This window comes from Anomaloglossus baeobatrachus, chromosome 8 (genome assembly GCF_048569485.1).
Source record: "Anomaloglossus baeobatrachus isolate aAnoBae1 chromosome 8, aAnoBae1.hap1, whole genome shotgun sequence".
Lineage (NCBI taxonomy): Eukaryota > Metazoa > Chordata > Amphibia > Anura > Aromobatidae > Anomaloglossus > Anomaloglossus baeobatrachus.
Genome location: NC_134360.1, coordinates 73,826,087 through 73,846,359, shown reverse-complemented (window position 1 = coordinate 73,846,359; position 20,273 = coordinate 73,826,087). Strand labels below are relative to the sequence as shown.

At 43.2% G+C, this 20,273-nt stretch overlaps 1 protein-coding gene across 2 annotated transcripts in view; it reads right to left on the bottom strand.

The window, feature by feature from the left end:
- LOC142249854 (centromere protein P-like) overlaps positions 1–20,273 on the bottom strand; it is a 389,082-nt gene that overhangs the window by 128,479 nt on the left and 240,330 nt on the right. The gene's annotated exons all lie outside the window — the stretch shown is intronic.

Here is a 20,273-nt window from a genome sequence, read left to right as displayed (position 1 = left end):
GCTGTGGTGTTGCTACTATTGCAGCTGCAAAGTTTCATATGGAAGAAACTAAGGAGTGCTTTTTGTTGTGCCCATCCCCACCAGTTTGTCTTACCTACCTTGTCTTATTGTAGTGGTGAGACAAGCTTCCTTCTGGCCTTCACTAGTCAGGGTAAGTTTAGGGCCAGCGAAGGTCTAGGCAAGTGACCGTCAAGGAATGTTAGAGAGTGCAAGGTTCAGCATCAGGTGAGTGTTAGGAGGTGACCCCTTGCTCCACTCTCCCTAGCACAAATGCCAACTGTTGTATTGTTTGCCTGGTTTCACCCTTGTGTTGTGTAACTCGCCAGGGTCACCCCTGACTTGACGCTATTGTAGTGTTCCTGCTGTATTGCGCCGCTCGCTGGGAGTCTTTTCAAATCTGGCGGGACACCTGCAGTCACATCACAACAGGCAATGGGGTGACTGAACCGTTACCCTGCATTCATACCAGCTAATTTTACAAAATTAAAACACCACTGATCGGTACACATTTACCAATTGGCGGAGAAAACCCAAGATGAAAATAATATGGACGTGTACCCTGCTGTAACTAAATAAAAGCATAGTGCAGATAAATAAATAAGGTAATTTTTAAACACCATTTTTAATTAAAAAAGAAGGGAAAGACATTCCACCTCGACAAGGTATACCCAAATCGAGACGGTACCTAAACTCTCTAATATTAAAACTTTACCATGTGTCAAATCAGACCTCAATCTGAATAAGGGCAGAGAGTGACTGGGTCCTGACGATGGACACAGCCATGGGAAGCTCTAGATGAAATGCCCAGCTCGGTGAAAAGGAGGCCACACCCTATTTGTACTGAGTACGAATTAGTGGTAGTTTAATAGCCTGTTTACACAAGCAAACTGTGCTTCCTATATGCACTGAAAAATCTATAATAGATTGTTCAGTGTGCAAACTCTGCCATTGTTAAACAGGACGATGTGCTGCTAAGAACAATAATCTTTTGCACACACCTACAGATTATTTCACCCAACGAACAAGCGTTTTGCTCTTCCGTTGGTTAATCGGAACCCTCTGTAGACTGCATGATTATCGGGAAACGCACAATAATCGTACAGTAGAAATAGACCGCTTTCAAACCACATAGATCTAATCTTTCAACAAGATTATGTTTATATGGGTCATTAGTAGCAGTACTATTAATTATATTTTAGTAAAGCTAATCCTCAAGCTGCAGTGTAAATTGATCTACACTGAAGATTTCACCTATTGCAATGCAGACTGGTAGGAGATTAAACACAGCAAATTATAGTGTGGAGGAAAGCGTCTAAAGGGGGCTTTACACGCTGCGACATCGCTAATGCGGAGTCGTTGGGGTCACGGAATTTGTGACGCACATCCGGCCGCAATAGCGATGCCGTTGCGTGTGACACCGATAAGCGATTTTGCATCGTTTCAAAAACGTGCAAAATCGCTAATCGGCGACATGGGGGTCCATTCTTAAAAATCGTTACTGCAGCAGTAACTAAGTTGTTCCTCGTTCCTGCGGCAGCACACATCGCTCCGTGTGACGCCGCAGGAACGAGGAAGCTCCTCTTACCTGCCTCCCGGCTGCTATGCAGAAGGAAGGAGGTGGGCGGGATGTTACGTCCCGCTCATCTCCGCCCCTCCGCTGCTATTGGGCGGCGGTTCAGTGACGCTTCAGTGACGTCGCTGTGACGCCGCGCGGACCGCCCCCTTAGAAAGCAGGCGGTTCGCCGGTCACAGCGACGTCGCCGGACAGGTAAGTATGTGTGACGGCTCTGGGCGATGTTGTGCGGCACGGGCAGCGATTTGCCCGTGTCGCGCAACAGATGGGGGCGGGTACCCACACTAGCGATATCGGGACCGATATTGCAGTGTGTAAAGTAGCCTTAAGTCTAAAAGGGAATCTGTCACCAGGGTTTTGTTACTTCATCTGAGAGCAGCATGTTGTAGGCAAAGAGATTCTGAAAGTAACATTGTTTATCGTATTTCACTGTGTGCAGCCGTTCTGACTTTATCTCAGAATTGAGTGTAGCAGAGCTGGGAGCGGTCTCCGCCCACACCAGGCTCTCAATAAAGATTGTGCATTGAATGTGAGGTGTCAATCACAGCAGGGGGTGTGGTGGCCTGGTCTGCAGGAGGTACTGAGTCACACCAATGTTAATCACAGAGCAATAAACGCTTTAGTATGAGTAAACAATAGCTCAGACACAGATGAGAGAAACACAGATTTTTTTTAACCCTCGCAACATGCTGTCCTCAGCTTACATTGTAAAATCCTTGTGACAGATGCCCTTTAAGAGAAGACAGACCCGAAAAGCTGAACAGTATTTGTGCACAGACAGATGAGAGCACTTACAACAGAATCAGCAGGCGGAATGGATGAATTATACAGGCTATGTAGCTGTAGAAGGAATCACAAGCTCCTCAGTATCAGTGTCAGCAGCATAAAGGACAGCAGTAAAGAAATAAAGCGATGCAGATACATGAGAGCCAGCAAAGATAGCAGCATCCTGAATGCAGATCTCGCATTCAGGTAAAACGTCTACCCAAATGAAAAGTCTGCACAGTAAAGCATCTAAAAATAAATGAAGATATAAATACACTGTGTGCAGAATTATTAGGCAAATGAGTATTTTGATCACGATGGTTTTTATACATGTTGTCCTACTCCAAGCTGTATAGGCTTGAGAGCCAACTACCAATTACGTAAATCAGGGGATGTACATCTCTGTAATGAGGAGGGGTGCGGTGTAATGACATAAACACCCTATATAAGGTGTGCTTAATTATTAGGCAACTTCCTTTCCTTTGGCAAAATGGGTCAGAAGAGAGATTTGACGGGCTCTGAAAAGTCCAAAATTGTGAGATGTCTTGCAGAGGGATGCAGCAGTCTTGAAATTACCAAACTTTTGAAGCGTGATCACTGAACAATCAAGCGTTTCATGGGAAATAGCCAACAGAGTCGCAAGAAGCGTGTTGAGCAAAAAAAGCGCAAAATAACTGCCCATGAAATGAGAAAGATCAAGCGTGAAGCTGCCAAGATGCCATTTGCCACCAGTTTGGCCATATTTCAGAGCTGCAATGTTACTGGAGTATCAAAAAGCACGAGGTGTGCCATACTCAGGGACATGGCCAAGGTAAGGAAGGCTGAAAAATGACCACCTTTGAACAAGAAACATAAGATAAAACATCAAGACTGGGCCAAGAAATATCTTAAGACTGATTTTTCAAATGTTTTATGGACTGATGAAATGAGAGTGACTCTTAATGGGCCAGATGGATGGGCCAGAGGCTGATCAGTAAAGGGCAGAAAGCTCCACTCTGACACCAGCAAGGTGGAGGTGGGTACTGGTATGGGTTGGTATCAAAGATGAACTTGTGGGACCTTTTCGGGTTGAGGATGGAGTGAGGCTCAACTCCCAGACCTACTGCCAGTTTCTGGAAGACAACTTCTTCAAGCAGTGGTACAGGAAGAAGTCGGTATCGTTCAAGAAAAACATGATTTTCATGCAGGACAATGCTCCATCACATGCATCCAACTACTCCACAGCTGGCCAGTAAAGGTATAAATGATGGAAAAATAATGACATGGCCCCCTTGTTCACCTGATATGAACCCCATAGAGAACCTGTGGTCCCTCATAAAATGTGAGATCTACAGGGAGGGAAAACCGTACACCTCTCGGAACAGTGTCTGGGAGGCTGTTGTGGCTGCTGCACGCAATGTTGATCGTAAACAGATCAAGCAACTGACAGAATCTATGGATGGTTGGCTGTTGAGTGCCATCAGAAAGAAAGGTGGCTATATTGGTCACTAATTTTTTGGGGTTTTGTTTTTGCATGTCAGAAATGTTTATTTCTAAATTTTGTGCAGTTATATTGGTTTACCTGGTGAAAATAAACAAGTGAGATGGGAATACATTTGGCTTTTATTAAGTTGCCTAATAATTCTGCACAGTAATAGTTACCTGCACAAACAGATATCCTCCTAAGATTGCAAAATCTAAAAAAAAACACTCCAACTTCCAAAAATATTAAGCTTTGATATGAGTCTTTTGGGGTGATTGAGAACATAGTTACAAACTTACCTAATAATTCTGTACACAGTGTATTTAAGCAACAGTTTCCCCATGTTAGCTGTCCGTAGTCATTAATTTACCATAGATGTGCAATGATCTGACCTCACAGAAAAGCATACAGTTGTATATGTCTGGTCTGTTGAGATATCTCTCTTGCATATACATAAAATGGAATGTAAAACGAGACTCTACGAGGTAATTAGCAAGTATCCAATTATGTAAAGAAAAACATATGACAATAGTAATAAATACCTGGATCAATTACCTACCTTAAAAAAAAAAATATTAAATAGAATACAGTTAGGTCCAGAAATATTTGGACAGTGAGACAATTTTCGCGAGTTGGGCTCTGCATGCCACCACATTGGATTTGAAATGAAACCTCTACAACAGAATTCAAGTGCAGATTGTAACGTTTAATTTGAAGGTTTGAACAAAAATATCTGATAGAAATTGTAGGAATTGTACACATTTCTTTACAAACACTCCACATTTTAGGAGGTCAAAAGTAATTGGACAAATAAACCAAACCCAAAAAAAAAATTTTAGTTTCAATATTTTGTTGCGAATCCTTTGGAGGCAATCACTGCCTTAAGTCTAGAACCCATGGACATCACCAAACGCTGGGTTTCCTCCTTCTTAATGCTTTGCCATGCCTTTACAGCCGCAGCCTTCAGGTCTTGCTTGTTTGTGGGTCTTTCCGTCTTAAGTCTGGATTTGAGCAAGTGAAATGCATGCTCAATTGGGTTAAGATCTGGTGATTGACTTGGCCATTGCAGAATGTTCCACTTTTTTGCACTCATGAACTCCTGGGTAGCTTTGGCTGTATGCTTGGGGTCATTGTCCATCTGTACTATGAAGCGCCGTCCGATCAACTTTGCGGCATTTGGCTGAATCTGGGCTGAAAGTATATCCCGGTACACTTCAGAATTCATCCGGCTACTCTTGTCTGCTGTTATGTCATCAATAAACACAAGTGACCCAGTGCCATTGAAAGCCATGCATGCCCATGCCATCACGTTGCCTCCACCATGTTTTACAGAGGATGTGGTGTGCCTTGGATCATGTGCCGTTCCCTTTCTTCTCCAAACTTTTTTCTTCCCATCATTCTGGTACAGGTTGATCTTGGTCTCATCTGTCCATAGAATACTTTACCAGAACTGAGCTGGCTTCATGAGGTGTTTTTCAGCAAATTTAACTCTGGCCTGTCTATTTTTGGAATTGATGAATGGTTTGCATCTAGATGTGAACCCTTTGTATTTACTTTCATGGAGTCTTCTCTTTACTGTTGACTTAGAGACAGATACACCTACTTCACTGAGAGTGTTCTGGACTTCAGTTGATGTTGTGAATGGGTTCTTCTTCACCAAAGAAAGTATGCGGCGATCATCCACCACTGTTGTCATCCGTGGACGCCCAGGCCTTTTTGAGTTCCCAAGCTCACCAGTCAATTCCTTTTTTCTCAGAATGTACCCGACTGTTGATTTTGCTACTCCAAGCATGTCTGCTATCTCTCTGATGGATTTTTTCTTTTTTTTCAGCCTCAGGATGTTCTGCTTCACCTCAATTGAGAGTTCCTTAGACCGCATGTTGTCTGGTCACAGCAATAGCTTCCAAATGCAAAACCACACACCTGTAATCAACCCCAGACCTTTTAACTACTTCATTGATTACAGGTTAACGAGGGAGATGCCTTCAGAGTTAATTGCAGCCCTTAGAGTCCCTTGTCCAATTACTTTTGGTCCCTTGAAAAAGAGGAGGCTATGCATTACAGAGCTATGATTCCTAAACCCTTTCTCCGATTTGGATGTGAAAACTCTCATATTGCAGCTGGGAGTGTGCACTTTCAGCCCATATTATATATATATAATTGTATTTCTGAACATGTTTTTGTAAACAGCTAAAATAACAAAACTTGTGTCACTGTCCAAATATTTCTGGACCTAACTGTATGTGTTGCCTCATACTTAAAAACAGTTTTTAACAGGCTATCAGGTAGAAGAATTAATTTGACATGACTGATCCTGTCACTGGAGTTAGGAGAAACTCACGTAGTGTTTCTAGTGACTCAGTCTACAGCTGGGGTGTCATCGAAGATAAAGAAGCCAGATATTGGACAAGAAAGTTTCACATTCCTGGATATTTATTATACAAATTACATTCGTCTATAGGTTCTTCCTATTTAATAGGTTACATGCTGTCAGAAGTCTCAGAATATTTCCAGGGATTAAATATGTAGCACATTGGGCAGAACCACAGTCTTTTAGATTAGACGCTGAGGCTTAGTTATTGGCGCTATTCTAAACCAAAGTGTCTTGTTGATGAATGGAATTCATTTATAGAAGGTGGACTGGAGCTAAACCCACACAAAGTGGTAGATTACAGTCTGTGACTAATAAATCATTAAATGTTTAACTAGGTTTTGTTACCATTGGAGCAGAAATTTTTAGAGCAGAAAAAAACAGAGTCAGCAGAAAAGTCAAGGAACCCAATGTGATATAAATGTAATATCACTTTATATCCGGGGGAGTGTGTTTTCTTGCAATCTATACACAAGTTGTATGGGTCTTCATATGAGCTCGTATGTAAAGAACATACATGATGCTCAAGATAAATGCATTCTCTGATTCTAAAAGCCCCTTTACACACTGAGACTTTCTAACGATCCCACCAGCGATCCCAACCTGGCCGGGATCGCTGGAAAGTCGCTGGTGAGTTGTCAAACAGGCAGATCTGGACAACGACGCAGCAGCGATACGGACCTGCAGAACGACCTCGTTGGTCGTTGGGGACGTGTCACACAGTAGGGGACACTATAGCACGCTGGGTTCTAAGTCGCTAACGATGTCGTTGTAACGGTGTCAAACACACCGATGCATGCTGCACAGCGGGAAACAAAGGACCAAAAAATGGTCCTGAAAGATTTGTAGCGATCAGCGACCTCACAGCGGGGGCCAGGTCGCTGATGCGTGTCACACACTGCAATGCCGCTGGGGAGGTCGATATTAAGTCACAAAACCGGTGACGTTACAGCGATGTCGCTAGCGATGTTGCAGTGTGTAAAGGGGCCTTAAAACAAAGTGCTACCGCTTCACCTTTCCAGTCTGTCCTCTTTCTCCAGGGACTTAATTAGATAATTTATTTGGGCAAACAAACATGCAGAATTGCCAGATCGTTATTGAACCAACCTTATTGAGGTCCTGCGCAGGCGCACTTTAAACTGTCCTGCTCAGGGCAGATCAAAGTATTGTAGTGCGCATGCGTAGGACCTCAATGCCAGCTAGTGTGGCTGACGTAGTACGTGTCATGCACCCAGACTGCAGAAGAAGGAGAACAAAGATGGCCGAAAGAGGAGGTGCCGGTACCGGAGAACGGAGACACCCATCCGACCAGTCTGCACCGTACCGCCCGTTAGGTGAGCATTATAAAGTGATTTTTACATTCTATACAATGGCCTGGGCTCTTATATACAGGATGTTAGAATACTGTATATAAGAGCCCAACGGTGGTGGCCGCAGCTTATAGGCCCCAAATCTGATGACGGGTTCTCTTTAATGAAGGTTTCAGTGCAACAACTGATACGCAGAATGGATGTGAACGATCTATTAGAAAACTATTAAATCTATTCTTGTAACAGCTTCGCTTCAGCGTTTCACTGCCATATCAGCCATTTTCCAGATTGTTGGAAACAAGGCTTTACAAGCATTTCCTCTACATTCAGCTCTAAATTAATATACAGATGATAACTTAGGGGTACTTTACATGTTGCGACATCGCATCCGAAATATCGTCGGGGTCACGTCGTTAGTGACGCACATCCGGCGCCGGTAACGACATCGCAACGTGTAAATCCTAGATGCGCCAATAAACGATTGCAAAAGCGTCGAAAATCGGTGATCTGTGTAGCGTCGGTCATTTTCATAATGTCGGGTTGACCGTAGGGTACGATGTTGTTTGCCGTTCCTGCAGCAGCACACATCGCTGTGTGTAAACCAGCAGGAGCGACAAACATCTCACCTGTGTCCCGATGGCAATGCGGAAGGGAGAAGGTGGGCGGGATGTTATGTCCCGCTCATCTCCGCCCCTCCGCTTCTATTGGCCGGCCGATTAGTGACGTCGCTGTGACGCCGAACGCACCTCCCCCTTGAAGGAGAACTAGTTCGGCAGTCACAGCGACGTTGCCGAGCAGGTATGTGTGTGAAGCTGCCGTAGCGATAATGTTCGCTACGGCAGCAATCACCACATATTGCATGTGCGACGGGGGCGGGTACTATCGCGCTCGGTATTGCTAGCCGATACTAGGGATGTCGCAACGTGCAAAGTACCCTTTAGCATCAGCACAGGATAATATGTGTGTCATTATATATATATATATATATATATATATATATATATATATATATATATATATATATATATATATATAATATACAGTACAGACCAAAAGTTTGGACACACCTACTTATTCAAAGAGTTTTCTTTATTTTCAGGACTCTGAAAATTGTAGATTCACATTGAAGGCATCAAAACTGTGGATTGAAACATGTAGAATGAAATACTTAAAAAAGTGTGAAACAACTGAAAATATGTCTTATGTTCTTCAAAGTAGCCACCCTTTGCTTTCATTACTACTTTGCACAATCTTGGCATTCTCTTGATGAGCTTCAAGAGGTAGTCACCAGAAATGGTTTTCCAACAGTCTTGAAGGAGTTCCCAGAGATGCTTAGCACTTGTTGGCCCTTTTGCCTTCACTCTGCAGTCCAGCTCACCCCAAACCAGCTCGATTGGGTTCAGGTCTGGTGACTTTGGAGGCCAGGTCATCTGGCGTAGCACCCCATCACTCTCCTTTTTAGTCAAATAGCCCTTACACAACCCAGAGGTGTGTTTGGGGTCATTGCCCGTTTGAAAAATAAATTATGGTCCAACTAAATGCAAACCGGATGGAATAGCAGGCCACTGCAAGATGCTGTGGTAGCCATGCTGGTTCTGTATGCCTTTAATTTTGAATAAATCCCCAACAGTGTCACCAGCAAAGCACCCCCACACCATCACACCTCCTCCTCCATGCTTCACGGTGGGAACCAGCCATGTAGAGTCCATCCGTTCACCTTTTCTACAAAGACACGGTGGTTGGATCCAAAGATCTCAAATTTGGACTCATCAGACCAAAGCACAGATTTCCACTGGTCTAATGTCCATTCCTTGTGTTCTTTAGCCCAAACAAGTCTCTTCTGCTTGTTGCCTGTCCTTAGCAGTGGTTTCCTAGCAGGTATTTTACAATGAAGGCCTGCTGCACAAAGTCTCCTCTTAACAGTCGTTCTAGAGATGAGAAGGTGTGTCCAAACCTTTGGTCTGTACTGTATATATATATATATATATATATATATATATATATATACACCCTCTGTCAACTTCGCAGACTGTCCTGGTGGCACTTAGTGCTGTTCACAGTACAGATTCTGACACTCCACCCGATGTTTTCTTTGGTGTCTGGGATCTACACAGGCAGACTCAGGCGTCGACCTGCTGTGTGCTGATCTATAGGCAGGCAAAACAACAGTTAATCTCTACTGGTCTGCTTGCTGATTTGGTCACGTTGTGGGGAGGCTCATCACATCTGCTGCCCTCCTTTTTATGCTGGTTGAAAACTTCCAACCATGCCAGCTATAGTTTATTCTATGTTGGCCTGTGAGGTGTGTTGTCCCAGAACTACTGGTGAACATTGTGCTCTTTGCTTGTGTTTACCCCTGTTATTTTGTAGCTTCCTTCTCTTGTTTTTCCTCCTGTACCTCTTATTCTCTTTACCTTTGTGTGTGTGTGCTGTGTGACAGAGTTTTGGTTTTCCCTTGCCTGTCTTTATCTGTCGGTTTCATCACACTCCTGCCCCCTCCCTCCCTGGGTGGAGCTGGAATCAGATCAGGACTGGTCAGGACTAGGGCCACGACCAGGCCTCTCCAACATCAGGAGTAACCGTTAGGTTAAGGATAGCATAGGGCCAGCTTAGGAACCTGGTTCCCTGATATTCCATAGCAATCATGACACACACGTGTACATGCAATTAATGCGATTGCAGAAATATTTATAACGGCTCTTTATAATCTTATTTCTGTGCCTCTGATCATAAATGAAGAGTGCTTCAATGGTGAAACAAGAAAATATGTTCTTATAATGTATCTCTATACTGTTATTATGAGAACATATAATTATGAAAGGATTTAAATGCCGTATAACTTATCTATTAAAGTGACCTACAACAAAAAGTATTTCCTGACTTAACAGAAAGCTATATTTTCCCATCTACAATAAACTTGCTGGTAAAAATAAAAAATTCCGCTTTCCAGAAAAAGTTATTTGGCCAACACGACGCTGGCTCTAAATACAAAGGAACCCAAACCGCAGCAGATAAGTCTTACAATTGTGTGGTCTTCAGCCACTGTGGAATTACTTCTGTCCTCAATATTTCTGAGTGTTTATATTTCCACAGTGTAAGTGAAGGATAAGCGTTTTCACAGAGCACATACCTCATTCTTCAATACTGCCATTTTGAAAAGGGCTGACAGTGTGGTATACGGCATGTGATCGCATTTCATAGGAAACAATGCATCTAGCTAGTTAACTCTTCAGTAGTGTAGTTCATGTGCAAGCCATAGATTTATGTTTTCAGATTCTTTTACAATCTACAAAAGTTTTTGCTGATTATTAGGTTTAAAAAGGTATATTATTGGGGAAAATGGAGTGCAACTGGATAGAACAGTGTATATATACTCACATACATTGAACGTTATGCACAGAGATCTAAAACAGGAGCAAAGTACCTAAATGTCCATATTATGGACAGGTAAGCAATTCATGGGCTGCTGCATGATGCTTTTCTGCGGTGCAGAATTGTCCACCTAAAAGCAACTCTTTAACACTAGAAGTCCCAGAAATTTCGAGCTCCCCCCTTAAGTCCCGAAAGAGGGTCAAATGACCCTTAGTCCAAACTGAATAGAACTAACTAGAAACTAAATGGCTAAACTCAATGGAAAACAACAACCTCCTGTGGTGCGACAGTAATGGCCTTAATTACAGAACAAAAGACGGTGATTATAGGATGTTAGCTAAAATCCTTCAGGTCATTCGACCCGTCTCTGGGTTCCAAAGGTAGAAATGTTAAATGACCCCTCTCTGTGACTTCTAGTGTTAAGTAGAGGATGCTTCTCCAATGCCTGCCACATTCTTTTGTCATAGACATGCAAAAAAACATTGTATGTATATGTGTAAGAGGGTGCTGGGCTCTGAAGACATCAATTGTCCCCACAAGACAATGATAAAAATAGTGTTGATGTAAATAATGTTAATGCTTATGTATATGTCCATATAGTGGCCGATCCTAGGTACTGCTCCTTAGCAAGGAATTGGAGGTTGACTAGCGACAGGGACATTGAGATAGTCATCAGTTAAGAAGAGTGGGAGAAGTTCGATACAATATATTCTTTCAGAGGTAAAATACAATTTGTTGAAGAGTTAGAGCCAAGTTGAGAGAAGTTGTGTGCGAGCATGGACCATGGGCCATCAGCAAGGGACCTGAGGCCCAGAGACAGGGGGTGGTTGTGGTAAAACTCCAAAACCAGTATTAGAGACTCAAGCACAGGACTGGATAGTAGAGTACCCCTATCACACCATCGTGAGTACCAGACATCAACCTGGGCAACTCGGGTAGCGATTGTATCCAGCGGTACTAGTCCTATAGCAGACTACTGAGATAGACTTGGGTGAACAGATCGGTATGGAGAAACACAGTAGATGAGCTTTGTCCTACAGAGGCTGCAAACAGCAGGAACCGGACTCCAAGGTTGAAGGCGACCATGGCAGTGGGGAACTATCACTTTACTGAGTGGAACCGTGGTGTCAGATAGTAATGGAGAGGACAGTGGAACAGTAGCAGTAGTACCAGGAACCATGGAGCAGTCTGCAATAGAAGTGAGCTTTAAAGTCAAATGTTCCGTTCCTACAATGTTCAAGCGTTGTGCCAACAGTAATGATGTGATATAAATACTGTGTGCAACCATTAGTAAAAGACTGTTGAATGAGAACAATGTATATGTTTCCTTAATCTATGGCGGAAAATTCCTGGTTTGAACGTCAGCCTGAACAGAGGTATGGCTTATACACATCCCACCAGGAACCCCGCCAACCATCCCTCCCCCATGCTCTGTGGAGGGGACTGGGGAGTGGGCCAAAGAGAAGGAGTGGCCAAGGAGAAGCAGCAGGAGTCCCTTACCCGCAACTTCGTTGGGACCCGGCTCATGCCCCCGGCCTCCCTTCTTAATCTGCATAAAATTAGGGATACACAGATGGAAAGTAAAATCCTGCAGCATTATGGATCCATACAATACAATACACATCCTAAAACCTTCATGTTTAGGGAGGCTCATATTTATTTATAATCATACAAGTACTCTAAACTCCTAAATCACCACTTTAGCATTTTTTTCTAGTTCACCGCTGGAGTGGTGCTTTAAATCTCCCTGCCCCTAGTCTTATACTAACAAACTGGCATCTTCTCCTTCTTATCACTACCGCTCCGGTCAGTCTCATGTCATTTGTCACCTGCTGGCAACTCCAGTGTTTTATGGAGCGTGTCGCAGGTTGCAAGTCAACACAAGTCTATGAGAGCCTTGTTATGGCTCTCATAGACTTGTATTGAGTGGTTATGATATAATTTCTGACGTCCGGGCAGTCAGAAGCTACAGGCACAAGATGAGGCCTCGGGATTTGAGAGACATTGAAAAAGTGTGAAAACATTGGAGCATGAATATTAAACCAAGGGAAGACGATAGATTTCATGCACCACTCCAGAACTGAAAAAAACCCAAAACATTGGAGTGGTGCTCTTAAATGTGCAGTAATTGCCATACTTTTTATGTTTTACACCCTCAACTGGTCAAGCTAAAATATGGAAGTAATTTGGTAAGGATCTCACTGCAAAGACGACTAACACCAATGATAGAACAACAGGATCAAAATGATCCATATTAAATCACACCTCATTCTGGCTCCAGAAACAATAAAATGAGGAGTCATCTCACAAAGACAGTTATGCTAGAGAACAAGACATCGTACCAGTAAAATTATTTTTTGGCCACTGCAGGGAAAATGTAATATTACATTGGCCCATTCAAATGAATAAAGCGGGCTTTACACGCTACAATTTATCCAACGATGTGTCGGCGGGGTCACGTCGAAAGTGACGCACATCCAGCATCGTTAGTTACATTGTAGCGTGTGAAACCTCTGTGCGATTGCGATTGAACGTTAAAATGTTGATCGCATGCACGTCGTTCAATTACTAAAAATTGAACGTCAGGTTGTTCAATGTTCCCGAGGCAGCACACATCGCTGTGTGTGACACCCCGGGAACGATGAACTGCAGCTTACCTGTGTCCCGCAGCTCCTGCCGGCAATGCGGAAGGAAGGAGGTGGGCGGGATGTTTACGTCCCACCCAGCTCTGCCCCTCCGCTTTTATTGGCTGGCTGCCGCGTGACATCGCTGTGACGCCGAACGTCCCTCCCACTCCAGGAAGTGGACGTTCACCGCCCACATCTAGGTCGTATGGACGGGTAAGTATGTGTGACGGAAAATAATCGTTTGTGCGACACGGTCAACAAATTAAACGTGCCGCACATACGATGGGGGCGGGTCACATTGCATATGATATCGTATGCCAAATTGTAAGGTGTAAAGCAGCCTTTAGTGACATTGCAAAACATGGCTGAACTGCTCAGACCCAGTAGCTTGTCTCTGGCTTACAGAAGAGGTTCTGAGGGGTAGGCCACCTGTAAGATAACTATGTCCTTCCACGGCATACTCAAAGGGATGTTTATGACTACACAACATATTTTTTTAAGATTCATGCATTTCGTTTGTGCGATTGTATGCTGCAAGAAGGTCACGGGGAGAATCCACAAAGATAGATATGTATCATCGAGGTTGATAACCTCAGTGATGTAAGCGAGGAAGTAGGCTCCAGCATGTTGAGAGGGTTAATAGGGAGTGACAGGGTCGGATTCTGAGCAGTCAGAGAGATGGGTGGGAATGACTGCCCACATATCTCCACCTTAGAGGTGTGGTACTTCAAGTAAAATGGAGCAAAGTACAGTGGAACCTCGGTTAATGAGTAACTTGGTGTGCAAGTATTTCGTTATATGAGCAAAGCTTGCTGTAAATTGGTAACTCAGTTTACGAGCAAGAACACACTTCCGGTTCTGTACTTTAACCGCGCTCTGACCCGCTCTTGCAGTCTGCACAAACACGCACAAACACGTACAAACATGCATGCACACACACATATTATGCTCCCCTTACCTTCCGTTCCATCGCCGGCCTCATGGTTCTTGTAGTTCGTCGGTACAGGAGGTGTATCGGGTAACCATCGTGACCGTGGAGGAACTTCCGCTGTCAGCCACTACTCAAAGGCAGCGTGCTGGCCTTTCAGAGACAAGCGGCTCCTGCCTTTTTGACGTCAGTGCTCTGGCAGCAGAAGCTCCGGCATTGGTTGCGATGGTTACCCGATTCACATCCTGTACTGCCGAACTACAAGAACCATGAGGTCAGCGAAGGAATGGAAGGTAAGGTGAGCATAATATGTGTTTGTGTGTGTGTGGAATGGCACAATAGGGGACCAGGATGGGACATTGAACAAGTTGTGGAACGAATTGTCTGAGCTTCCATTATTTCCTATCGGAAATTTTGCTTTGCTAGACGAGTAACTTGGTTTACAAGCACACTCCCAGAATGGATTGTTCTCGTTAACCAAGGTTCCACTGTAGTCTCAGTCTGTGTCTGTGTGTGGAGGTGTGCAGACATCCAGTGGTGTGACTCCTGTTAAAGAGTCGGACACTATTCTGAGTGGGTGAACCTCAGTACCCATTAACTGTTCATTTTATTTTTCTGTCCACTACTTTGTACCTGGAAAAAGGATGTTTATGTTATCCTGTGTAATAGTTTATGAAGATGGAATAAAGCAGTGTCCACCTCATAATGCACTCGAGTGAACTGTAATCCCACAATGCATTTGCTTCATCAATCTGAATTTAGCAATCCTACTAGTGATTTATTCCATTAAGCTATGGTGGCATAGTATATGTGCCACTTTGTTAAGGGTTCTTAGATACAAGTACCATAGCAAGGAACAGTTTGGCAATTCTGAATATACGATGTGAGCAAATATTGCTCTTCAACAGGAGCAGTCTGTACAATTTTGGAATAAATCCAGGACAATGAAATGTATTCACTTGCAAATGGAGTGCTGCCCCTTCATCACTAGTGTTTTCTCAGTTACCAATCTAGTGTTGAGTGAACTGGGAAGTATGTCCCGTCTACTGTGCACATGATCTCACTACAGTAACAAAAGGTTATGGCTTCTCAATCCACACAATGACTAACACAGAATGCTCAGATCCTGTTTTGGGCTTTATAAACTGAATACCATTACGTAACATGTTAAATTGAATAATGTGTTTTCCAAAATTCGAGCTTGGTCTGATTTTTTTGGAGTCGAACCTAAGTGCTTTATAGTCTCCAGACGCCGTCAAGGACTGATAGATCAGCAGAGAACGAGCAAAAGAGCCTGCAGAATGAAGCTCCAATACAGCCTACCCATGCTTGCATATGACGGGAATAATAGGAGCAAAGTGAAATCAGTAAGCCATGTTCTCTTTGTAGACTACCCATGACTCATAGGCATAAAATCAAGGCTAGCTTTATTACAGTAAAAATATCATCTAGCTGCAGTTACACGAGGTGTTCAGACTGCGTCTCTGGCACAGCAGCACACGTTCTCCTTTCATCTGCCTTCTTGTTGCCATATGTGCTGCATTTATTGTATTCCTTTCTTATTATTGAACCACTATTGTTCTTCAAACAAACATTTTGCAGTCGTCTCTGCAGCATCTGTGAAGTATATGGCCTGCATGTAAGGTATCACCGGCTGTGTAACCCAGCGTGTGCAGTGAGACATGCATTCACATAAAGGGAAAATTACAAATATATATATATATACATACATACATACATACATACATACACATACACACACATACATTTATATATATATATATATATATATATATATATATATATATATATATATATATATATATATATATATAACAATGTTTTTCTTGTTTTACTGGAAAAACCATTCTGCTCTTTCACTACAACTTTATTTCATGGTAAAGGGAACCTGTCAGGTGTAATAGACACCCAGCACCACGAGCAGATCTGGGTGCATATTGCTAATCCCTGCCTAACCGTCCCTGTATACACTAGCACAGATAAAGAGATCTTTAGAAAAAGTATTTCTAAAGATCTTTTATTGAATGCTAATGAGCGCAGGGACTAGTTGCAAGAACGCTTCTTTCCTTGGCTAGTCAGCCCCCTTAGCATGTAAGCATACCCACGGGGGCGTGCTAACATGCTAATAAATGTGCAGCGTCAGAGGCATGGTCTGCTGCCACCACTGGTTTTGGGCTCAGTGCACCCAACCAGAACGTCCCCAGACTTCCGGTAATGCGCACTACACCAGTTTGAAGCCGGGACACGCACTCCCGGCTTCATAGTACGCATGACTGGAAGTCCGGGACTTCTCATCAAGCTAACTGAGCCAAAAACCAGCGGTGGCAGCGGAGGTGAGCATGACCATGCCTCTGACGCCGTACACTTATTAGCATGTTAACACGCTCCTGTGGGTGTGCTTACATGCTAAGGGGGCTGACTAGCCAAAGGAAGAAACGCTCTTGCGATTAGTCAATGGCCTCATTAGCATACGATAAAAGATCTTTAGAAATACTTTTTCTAAAGATCTCTTTATCTATGCTACTAGACACACAGACGGTTAGGTAGGGATTAGCAATATGCACCCAGAACTGCTCGTGGTTTTGGGTGCATATTGCACCTGACAGGTTCCCTTTAAAAAGGAACCTTTCACCAGATTTGGCCCCTATAAGCTGCAGCCACCAACAGTGAGCAGTTCTGGTATTCTAGAATACTATATATAAAAGTCCAGGCCAATCTATATAACATAAAAAAACACCTTTATTACACTCACATAGAGGGTGGTCTGGTCCGATGGGTGTCGTTGCTCTTCGGTCTGGTGCTTCCTCTCTACGGCGATCACGGTCTTCCTTCTTCTAAGGCCCGTGTGCATGATGCTCCTACGTCATCAACACTAACCGACATTGCGGTCCTGCGCAGGCGTACTTTGATCTGCCCTGCTCAGGGTGGAGCAAAGTATTAAAGTGCACATGCGTGGGCGGTCTTTAACCTTTCCTCGCGATTGTGCATTACAGTACTTTGATCTGCTCTCAGCAAGGCAGATCAAAGTGCGCCTACGCAGGATTGCAACGCCAGCCAGTGTGGATGACTTAGGACACGTCAGCTATACCGGGCTGGGTAGAAGGATGATGGAGATCACAGCAGAGAGGAGGTGCCGGACTGGAGAGCATTGATACCCATCGGAACCGGACCGCCACCTAGGTGAGTATAATAAAAGTGTTTTTTTATGTTATACAGCGCAGTCTGGGGACTTGTATAGCGTTTTCTAGTATGCTATATATAAGGGCTCACTGGTGGTGTCAACAACTTATTGTTGCCAAATCTGGTGACAGGTTCCCTTTAAATGGATGGAGGCTACTCACATTGTGAAAATTAAAGGGAATCTGTCACCAGGTTTTCCCCTATAAGCTGCGGCCACCACCAGTGAGCTTTATAGAATACCGTATGTAAAAGCCCAGGCTGCTCTGTAGAATGTAAAAAACACCTTTATGAAACTGATCTAGGGGGCAGTCCGATCTGATGGGTGTCACTGCGCTCGGTCCAGCGCCTCTTTTATCTTGTGCAGTCGCCGTCCTCCTTCCCAGCCCTGTGTGGATGACAAAGTCCTACATCATCCACAGAGACCTCCATTGCACTCCCGCGCATGCGTACTTTGATCTACCTTGCTGAGGGCAGAGCAAAGTACTGTAATACAAAGGCAAGAGGAAGTGTCAAAGACCGCCTGCGCATGCGCACTACAATGCTTTGATCTGCCCTTAGCAACGCAGATTAAAATGTGGATGGAATTAGATAAGTTCCACTCGGTAAACAACGAACGGGCACTAAAGAGGGTCTGCGACCAACTAAATGCTGTGACCTTCATATTTCAGATCCCCCCAAAGTCACATCAGGCCGCAACACACTTGTGACAATAGTGCTGCACTACAATATCAATTGTCACTCATGGGCAAGAGCAGATCTGTTGATTGGAAAAAAAAATCCCTTTTTTCATATTCTAACATGTTTGGTTCCAATTCATCAGCATAATGGAATGTTTTCATTGTCTTGTAACATTGATATTAAAGTTTCCAAATATGACAATATAACTCTAATATATGACTTTCAAGACTGAACCAGAGGATTTTTTTTTTTATTATCTTTTGATAAACTTTCAAATATTTAACAACTATAGCACCAAGATCATAATCCAAGTCCTACTAAAGTCTTTTATTCTAGTTTTAATGACATTCTGGTAAAGGATTCGCCAAACAACAGTAACAGCACTTTAATAGGCCAATTATAAAAAAACAATGGGATCGGTAACAGCAATACCATGGGTTGTACAGAAACCCACCAAAAAAAAAAAACTTGTCCTGAGAAAAACGTACATATATTGTGCATTACAGATACAAAATGTGCTTAATACAGGGACTATTATGTGAGATGCGAACTAGAAAATAAAGGGTTTAAATACTTCCTATGGTGGTAATCTATGAGAAGAAGATGGACCTATGAGAAGGTCAGACTCTTTTAAAAACATATGAAAATGAGAAACATGGAAATAAAACTCCCATAATCCACAAATCAGACCTTCATTGTGAGAAGTCGTCATGAAATTTCAGTCATTCTTCATTATATACTTATTCTATGAATTTAAAGGAAATCTGTCACCAGGCTTTTGCTGTCCCATCTGAGAGCAGCATAATGTAGAGACAGAGATCTTCATTCCAGCGATGTGTTACTTACTGGGCTACTTGCTACAGTTGTGATAAAATCTGCTGCTGATCTAGCGGTTATCTGAATGCTGAGCTTTGTATAACCCCGCCCACACCACTGATTGTCAGCTTTCCACCTATGCACAGTGCACATAGAAATCAGTGGCGGTGGTGTGGTTATACAAAGCTCATCAATATTAGTCCTCTAGTGATAATTTTCTGCTGATAAAACAGTGATTGTATCAAAAGTACAGTAAACAGCTCAGTAAGTGAAACATCGTTGGAATCAGGGTCTCCGTCTCTACATTATGCTTTCAGTAATAATAGCTGAATGAAAAACTGTTCCAGATGATGATGCTGGATGCGATGTCAATGAGAGACAGTTGCTCTTAAAATGAATCTGTCAAGAGGATTTTGACACCTAATTTTAAAGCAGCATAATGTAGAGGTAAAGACTTTGCTTCCAGCGATGTGTCACTTAATGGGCTGCTTGTTGTAGTGTTCCTAAAAATCACTGTTCTCAACAGGAGAGCTAGTAAACCTCTATTCCTCCATATTCGTGGGCTCTGTATAACCCTGCCCCTTGAGTGATTGGCAGCTATCTTCGAAGTCCATACTGAACTCATTGTAGCTGCCCTCGTCAGATCGCAGATGTTACTTAGTTTGAAGCTTTCTGCTTATGCATAGACTACATAGAAAGCTGCCAATCAGTGGTGTGGGAGGGGTTATACAGAGATCAACATTCAGACAAGTGTCAGATCTGCAACAGAGTAACCTGCGTTTCATCAAAATTGTAGCAAAAAGCCGAGTAAGTAATACGGTAAGTATATCACTGGAATCAAGGTCTACGCCCCGCTACTCTCAGGTGGAGTAAATTTGGTGACAGATTCTCTATGTGCACGTCTTGAATGACAGTTCGGATCAGTGGCATTGTGGTGCCGCTAGCCTTAACTGTGTGCCCTCTGATGATAAAACATTCTTCAAAGATTGCAGCTCTAATAAGTGACTTCTAGCACCTTATTAGAATAAAGACATATGCACCATACCGCTATAATCTGCGATCTGTCAAGAGGTCATGTCTAGCTGTGACTGTTCGTTCACATAACTGTTTTTTTCGGAGTGCTTCCCGTGGAAAAAATGACATCACACAGACAGCGCTTGGACCAATTTT